Genomic DNA, 8,967 nt, shown 5'->3' with positions numbered 1-8,967 from the left:
GCAGTGACATACATGGAGCTGTCATCTCAAATAACAATGCCTTTTTTTTTTTTTAGTGCACGCCGAGAGAGAGAGAGAGAGAGAGAGAGAGAGAGAGAGAGAGAGAGAGAAGGAGACAGGAAAGGAGAGAGATGGGAAGAAGTATCAACTCATAGTTGTAGCCCCTTAGTTGTTCATTGATTGCTTTCTCATATGTGCCTTGACTGGAGGCTCCAGCTAAGCCAGTGACCCCTTGCTCAAGCTGTCAACTTTGGACTCCAGCCAGTGACCTTTGGGCTTGAGCCAGTGACCATGGGGTCATATCTGTGATTCCTTGCTCAAGCTGGCGACCCTGCTCAAGCTGGTGAGCCTGCACTCAAACCAATGAGCCTATGCTCAAGCTGGCAATGTTGGGGTTTCACTCCTGGGCCCTCAGCATCCAAGGCCGACACTCTCCACTGCGTCACTGTGTGGTCAGACAATGCCTTCTTATGGAATATCTCCTGAAAGACCTGCCCAAGGCTCTTCTTGAGAGGTGTCACTCTTTTCAGAAATATATCCATGCTGGTTTGCTTAGTTTTTCTCTTTTTCTCATCATAGATTTGCTTATAAGCAAATAATGCACCATGAACATTCTTCTCTATTAATCAAAACCTTTTGGTATTGGGCTCCATGTTTCTAAACTTTTTAGTGGACTTGTTTAGCTTCTGCTAAACCCTTCACTGAATTTTCTGGCAATTCTTCTGCAGTTTCCGTTTCTCTTACATCTTCTTTTGTAATGTGCTTCTGAACCTATTTGGACAACTCATTAGTTCCTCAGGAACCACCTCTAGGAACTCTTCAGTGTTACCATCATCCATACTCAGGGTAAAGTTGTTTGCCATCTCAACCACACCCGTATTGATTTTTGCAATTGTGCTATGGTTATTAAACCAAAGAACTGTTGTGACATCACTAGACGATAGGAATTTTTCAGTTCATTATAATCTTATCAGACCGTCATCATATATGCAGTCTGCTGTTGACCAAAATGTTGTTTTTCAGTACATGACTGTATAATAAAGGTGATATATGACAAGCCCATAGCTAATATCACACTCAGAGATGAAAATTGAAGATCCAGGAATAAGGCAAATATGCCCACTCTTGCCATTTCTGTTCAACATAGTACTGGAAATCCTAGTCATATCAGTTAGGCAAGAGAAAGAAATAAAAGGTATTCAAATTGTTAAGGAAAAAGTAAAATTGTCCCTGTTCATAGACAGTATGATCTTGTTACATTTCGGGCTCTTGGGTTCCCCAAGATAGAAATCAAGAGGAACTGCCAGAGAAATTTGTGGACACATTTTCTTAAAGTTATATTTGAGCACAAGGGAGGCAGCAGTCTTCCAAACTTGGGCTGGCTTTGCCTGCCTACTTTTATAAACTAGGGACTAAAGAGGCTTGCTTAGAAAGGTGGACTTTTGGAAAAAGTCAAGCTTGCAGAATTTTCCATGTCGGGGTGGAGCTACTTCTTCCTTCTGTTGTGTGGCTTAGCAAAACTTACCTTCCCACATGTGCTGTAATGGCCAAGATGGCAAACTGTTTACTATCACCACCAGGGAGGTTTTATAGCTATCAAACTTGGATCAACTGTGCATGTGGAACTGTGGTTACGACATCTACAAAGGATTAGATAGGAAGTAAGACTCCTTCTCCATACTTGGGCTGGAGTGGCAACATTTTTGCAGTCAGCTTATCTGGTATTGCTTTTGGCCTTCTGGCATTCCTTCAGCCCTGGGCTCAAGTCCCTATGCTGTCTCAATCTCATATATAGAAAATCCTAAAGACTACATTAAAAAATCTGTTAGAACTAACAGATTTAGTATAGTTGCATGACATAAAATCAACATACAAAGATTAGTTGCATTTCTATATATTAACAGTGAACAATATGAAAAGAAAATTAAAAAATACTCCATTTACAAAAACAGTAAAAAATAAAATGGGAAGAAACTTACCTAAGTTGGTGAAAGACTTGTATACTGAAAACTATAAAACCCTGATGAAAGAAATAGAAGACAGGAATAAGTGGAAAGACATCTTGTATCCATGGATTGGAAGACTTGTCCATACTACCCAAAGTGAACCCATTTTTACTCTGTGGGTATATGTGACCTTTGGCATTGTTCACTCTCAGCCTGAATTTCCAAAAGTGTAAAATTATATAAATATTTTCTTTTTCACATTTGTTGTTCAAAATCCAGCCAAAACAGAGAGAGAGAGAAAGGGGGGAGGAGCAGGAAGCATCAACTCCCATATGTGCCTTTACCCGGCAAGTATAAGGTTTTGGACCAGCGACCTCAGCGTTCCAGGTCGATGCTTTATCCACTGCGCCACCACAGGTCAGGCTGTTCTGTTTCTTTAAGCATTCCCACAGTATAAAATAAAATATATTTAAATATATGTATATACATTTCATTTCATTTCCAACCAATCTTTTCTTTTGTGATAGTTATGTCTCCATTCTGAGCAGCTCTTAATTTTATTACCAAGTTTTGTTGCCAGTGGAAATAGGGTTCTTCCACGGAGTCATGAGGAAAGCATTTTGGGGATCTATACATGAGGTGTAGTGGTAAGATTTATTGGAGCAAAAATAAAGGACTCTCCCTAGGTGCCCAGTATCTCGTTAGTGACCAGATGGCTCAGCTTCATCCTGCTTGGAAGAAGTCCTGGGCTTGATGATCATAATTGCCCACCAGGAGGGTCAGGATCCAGAACTACAATGCCGTCATGCTTGGCTCTGGTAGTCCAGCCTAGTGTCTGCTCCTGGCTCTGCTCTGCCTGGCACTGCACCGCCGCACCCACGTCTATGCTTGGACTGGACAGCTGCTATGGAGAGAGACACAGAAACTAAGGATAATGAACACAACACAAATAACCCACATGGGCCTTTGATTGTAGTATATAACTTCGAGCTTGGGTGAGAGCAGGCTTTCTTTCAAACTAACCAGTCCTTCCCGATCCTTTCCAACCCTTTCCGATCCTTTCAGTTACTTTGTGGGCTTCTGCTGGGTCCTACCCCTATTCATTCTGGTCCTTTTCCCAGGATAGACTCTGCCCCTCTATGTTGCCATTTTGTCTCCTCATGCGCGTGCCTCAAAGTTTTGCTGCATTATCTGGTTTCTACTGCGCATGTACTTCCCCTGAGTCATCTTGCTTTCTACTGGGCATGTGCCCAGCAAAGGAATTTCCCCTGCGGTTTTTATTCCTCCCTCAGTAATTGTGGATAATGATTCTTACTGCCCTCTTCAGGAATTAAGTTCTCTTAGCAAAGGATGCAGCTGCCCCTGGGGAGCCTGTGAATGCTGTGGCTTCATTCAGTAAATCAGACAATATCTGATTCAGCTCCCTAGTTTATTATGCTTAATGTCAGATTCCATTTGCTCCCTTCCTTTATTAATAACTAGTTAGCGGCCCTGGCCGGTTGGCTCAGCGGTAGAGCGTTGGCCTGGCGTGTGGGGGAACCGGGTTCCCCCACATAGGCAAGCGCCCATTTGCTTCTCCACCCCCCCCCCTTCCTCTCTGTCTCTCTCTTCCCCTCCTGCAGCCAAGGCTCCATTGGAGCAAAGATGGCCCGGGTGCTGGGGATGGCTCCTTGGCCTCTGCCCCAGGCGCTAGAGTGGCTCTGGTTGCAGCAGAGTGACACCCCGGAGGGGCAGAGCATCGCCCCCTGGTGGGCAGAGCATCGCCCCTGGTGGGCGTGCCGGGTGAATCCTGGTCGGGCGCATGCGGGAGTCTGTCTGACTGTCTCTCCCCGTTTCCAGCTTCAGAAAAATACAAAAAAAATAAAAATAAAAAAATAACTAGGTAGCTACCTAGCTAACAGTTTAAATCAGTTGGGCATCCTCTCTCTTCTCTTTTCTCCCCCAAAACTGTCTGTGCTGGAAAGAAACACCTGGGATGTGGATGACACCATTACTCAAATAACAAAATGGTTATTAAATATCTATCATGAGGCCAATATAGAAGAACACTAAAAATTGAAATATCAGGGAAAGAAAGCTTCATGGAAATGTTGAGGTATAATATAAACTTCAAAATAACCATAGGACTCGAACATTCTAAGGAGCAGAAATAAAAAACATGAAATTCTGTTAACTTTATAAAAGAAGGGGCAGCTCTTCTTTTACTAATTTGAGCACCCAAACATTCTTTTTAAAAAATACATAAATTTACATTTAGAATTAACAATCTTGTGCATTGTGCCTTTTGTTTAATAGTGGTATTTAATATTTATTGAAAGTTGCTATTTTTCAAAGCACATTTCAATAGACTACTGCCTCACTTATTGTATGCGCAACTGTTTTAAGTGTTTTCTATATAATACGTTAATCTTAATAGCCCAATGGAACAGGAAATATTCTCCTTTTATAGATGAGGAAACCCAGGGCATGGAGAAGTTAAGTGATTTGCCCAAGGTCAAATCATTTACAACTAGTAGGTTAGCAGAACCAAGCATTCACATCAGGCAGCTTGGCTCCCAGGCCACACTTTTAGCCATTGTACTATCTTGCTACTTTACTATCTCATTTAATCCTCACAACAAAAGTGTTGTGAAAGAGGGATTGAGACAACTGAGTTTTTGTTTTGTTTTGTTTTGTTTTGTTTTACAGAGTCAGAGAGAGGGATAAATAGGGACAGACAGGAACGGAGAGAGATGAGAAGCATCAATCATCAGTTTTTCGTTGCAACACCTTAGTTGTTCATGGACTGCCCTCTCATATGTGCCTTGACCGTGGGGCTACAGCAGACCGAGTGACCCCTTGCTCAAGCCAGCGACCTTGGATCCAAGCCGGTGAGCTTTGCTCAAACCAGATGAGCCCGTGCTCAAGCTGGCGACCTCGGAGAGACAACTGAGTTTTAGAGAGCTTAAGTGACTTGCCCAAGTGAACATAACCAAGATTTCAATTAGGTACTCTAACCCTAGACGTTGTACTCTTAACCATTATGCTATACTGCTCTGAAGATGATTAGACAAGTCTTTTTAAAAATAACCTTAAATACTGCATATTTTAACCTTTTAGTAACAACATCTAAATACTCTTGATCTCATTTACTTTAGGTTTTGATTTAACATTGGAGAATTCCAGTATCTTTAGCTCCCAAAGCCATACTGGTTTAATCTTTTTTTCTCCATGGAATAAAAACTGACTCTCAGTATATCCTCATGTTGGTGATATCCATGCTTTAAAAAAAAATGAAAAATAGCCTGACCAGGCAGTGGCACCGTGGATAGAGCATCAGACTGGGACATGGAGGACCCAGGTTCGAAACCCCGAGGTCTCTGGCTTGAGTACGGGCTCATCTGGTTTGAGCAAGGCTCACCAACTTGAGCCCAAGGTCACTGGCTTGAGCAAAGGGTCACTCGGTCTGCTGTAGCCCCCCCCAGTCAAGGCACATATGAGAAAGCAATCAATGAACAACTAAGGTGCTACAACGAAGATTGATGCTTCTCACCTCCTTTCCTGTCTGTCTGTCCCTATCTGTCCCTCTCTCTGTTTCTGTCACAGAAAAAAAGGTAAAAAAAATGGAAATAGCTTCTTACAAAAATGTAAGAGGTTCCTGTTTTGATAGTTAGAACCCTTCCATTTAATACTAATGTAAAAGATCTTACCACTGAAAGAAGATGCTTTAAAAGCAAAGATTTTTATTTTCTTGTCTTATAAGCAGGGCAGGTTCTTTTATCTCAAAATGTTTTTCTTTGGGGAAATAATTGGGATGTAGTAACTTCTGGGACCTTTGTTAGTGATTATCAGTGTGCTTCCAGAACATTTTTCACTTTTATAATGAAGAATTAGTTTTGAATGGCAGGGTATTTTTTTGTTTTTTTTTACAGAGACAGAGAGAGAGAGTCAGAGAGAGGGATAGATAGGGACAGACAGACAGGAACGGAGAGATGAGAAGCATCAATCATTAGTTTTTCATTGCACATTGCGACACCTTAGTTGTTCATTGATTGCTTTCTCATATGTGCCTTGACCGTGGGCCTTCAGCAGACCGAGTAACCCCTTGCTCGAGCCAGCAACCTTGGGTCCAAGCTGGTGAGCTTTTGCTCAAACCAGATGAGCCCACGCTCAAGCTGGCGACCTCGGGGTCTCGAACCTGGGTCTTCTGCATCCCAGTCCAACGCTCTATCCACTGCGCCACCACCTGGTCAGGCTATATGGTATATTATTTTCAAACATTAAACCAATCTTGCATTGTTAACATAAATCCCACTTGGGTTTAAAAGGTCTGTAATTTCTTAAATAAACTTTTGGATTCAGTGTGTTAATATATTTTTAAGGACTTTTGGATCTGTTTTTACAAGGGAAATTGATCTCTAGTTTTCTTTTCTTACGATATTTTTGTTTGGATTTCATATTGGCGAACAACTACCGTCAAAAAAATGAACTAGAAACTGTTCCCTTCTCCATTTTCTGAAACAATTGCTTGATAGGATTCATTAGTGAAGCCATTTGGCCTTGGCTTTTCTTTGTGGAAAGGTTTTAAACTACTAATTTGATTTCTTTACTTATTAGTCGATCTATTTAGATTTCTGGGGATATTTTATTTCTGTTTTTTTACTCTTGATAATTCCTGACTTTGTAGAAGAATGTCCATTTTATTTAAGTCATCAAATTTGTTGGTACCGAGTTGTTTATGGTGTTACCTTATACGTAGTCTTTTTAACTTCTGAATCATTGGCAGTAGTTATCCTTTCATTCTAGATTTGGTAGTTTATATCCTCTCTCTTCTTCTTTAGTGTAGCTGTCAAGTTTGTTAATTAATTAATTAATCTTTTGACAGAGACAGAGAGAGGGATAGATAGGGACAGATAGACAGGAAGGGAGAGAGATGAGAAGCATCAATTCTTTGTTGCGGCTCCTTAGTTTGTCCATTGATTGTTTTCTCATATGTGCCTTGACCGGGGGGCTACAGCAGACTGAGGGATCCCTTGCTCAAGCCAGCGACCTTGGGCTTTAAGCTAGTGAGCCTTGCTCAAACCAGATGAGCCTGTGCTCAAACTGGTGACCTCGGGGTATTGAACCCGGGTCCTTTGCGTCCCAGTCTGATGCTCTATTTACTGCACCACCTTTCTGTTTCATTAACTTTATATTTTCTGTATTTATCTCATTGATTTCTATCTAAATCCTTATTACTTCCTTCTTTTTCATTGCTTTGGGTTTTGTTCTTTTAGGTTTGTTTTTTTTTAAGTGGAGTAAGGTACTAATTTCAGGTCTTTTCTAATTTAGTCTTTTTTTTTTTTTTTTTTTTTAGTGGCAGAGACAGAGAGAGAGTCAGAGAGAGGGACAGACAGGAAGGGAGATGAGAAACATCAATTCTTCATTGCGGTTCCTCGGTTGTTCATTGATTGATTTCTCATATGTGCCTTGAGGGGGGGGTGGCTACAGCAGACCGAGTGACCCCTTGCTCAAGCCAGCAACCTTGGACTCAAGCTGGTGAGTCTTGCTCAAACCAGGTGAGCCTGCGCTCAAGCTGGCGACCTCGGGGTTTCGAACCTGGGTCCTCCACATCCCAATCTGATGCTCTTATCTACTGCGCCACCGCCTGGTCAGGCTCTAATTTAGTCTTTAAAGGTTAATTTTGATATATTTTTGTTTTCATTCAGATCAAATTATTGCTAATTTTCATAGAGATTTCTTTTTTGATTCATGAGTTACTTATAATTAATTTCTAAATATTTGGGTTTCAACTTTTACTATATTTATATTAATTTAATTCTGTTGTGGTTAGAGGACATTGTATGACTATTGTTTTATGTATTTTGTATTGCTGTTAGATGTTTATACATTTATAATTGTTATATATTCCTGATATATTGACCTTTTTATCATTATAAAGCATGAATCTTTGTCTCTACTGAAATTCTTATCTTAAAGTCTATTTTGTTTTTTCTTTATGAATTATAGCCATTCCATTACTCTTATGGTTACTGTTTGCATGGTGTATCTTTTTGTTTCTATTACTCTAAATATACTTATAACCTTGACTCTGAAGACACCATATAGTTGTATTTTGCTTTGACTGGAACATTTTTTTGTTCATATTTAATGTAATTATTCAATAGGGATAACTAAACTGAACAGTGGAATGGAATAGAGAACACAAAAATTGAAAGGAAAAAAGAGAAAGAAAGAAAGAAGAAGAAGGAAAGAAAGAAAGAGGAAGAGGGAAGGAAGGAAGGGGAGGAAGGGAGGGAGAAAGGGAAGAAGAGACCTATGCATATGCAGAAATAATGTATGACTGAGGTGGCATTGCAGATGAACCAGTGGGAGGAATACTGAATAAATAGTGCTGGATCAACTAGATAGCCATATTTTAAAAAAAAATGATATTGGTTATCTACTGAAGACTTTATACAAGATGAATTAAAGAGTTAAATTTGAAAGGCTAAACTGAAACTGTAGAAGACAATCGAAGAGAATGAGAATATCTGTGACTTTGGGGTAGGGAAGGATTTCTGATTGATAAATTTGACAATATTGAAATTTTTTTTTGTATATCAAATATGACCATAAAGAATGGGAAAAGAAAAGTCCAAATTGGGATAAAACACACATAGCTGCCTACACGTGGATATCTAGACTGTATAAAAAAATCCTACAGCCTGACCAGGTGGTGGCGCAGTGGGTAGAGCGTCAGACTGGGATGCGGTAGGACCCAGGTTTGAGACTCCAAGGTTGCCAGCTTGAGCGCGAGCTCATCTGGCTTAAGCAAAAAGCTCACCAGCTTGAACCCAAGGTCACTGGCTCAAGCAAGGGGTTACTCAGTCTGCTGAAGGCCTGCGGTCATGGCACATATGAGAAAGCAATCAATGAACAACTAAGGTGTCACAACGAAAAACTGATGATTGATGCTTCTCATCTCTCTCCGTTCCTGTCTGTCCCTATCTATCCCTCTATCTGACTCTCTCTGTCCCTGTAAAATAAATAAATAAATAAA

The sequence above is a fragment of the Saccopteryx leptura genome, chromosome 3 (genome assembly GCF_036850995.1).
Source record: "Saccopteryx leptura isolate mSacLep1 chromosome 3, mSacLep1_pri_phased_curated, whole genome shotgun sequence".
NCBI classification, from domain to species: Eukaryota; Metazoa; Chordata; class Mammalia; order Chiroptera; family Emballonuridae; genus Saccopteryx; species Saccopteryx leptura.
This window is presented reverse-complemented; position numbering follows the sequence as displayed.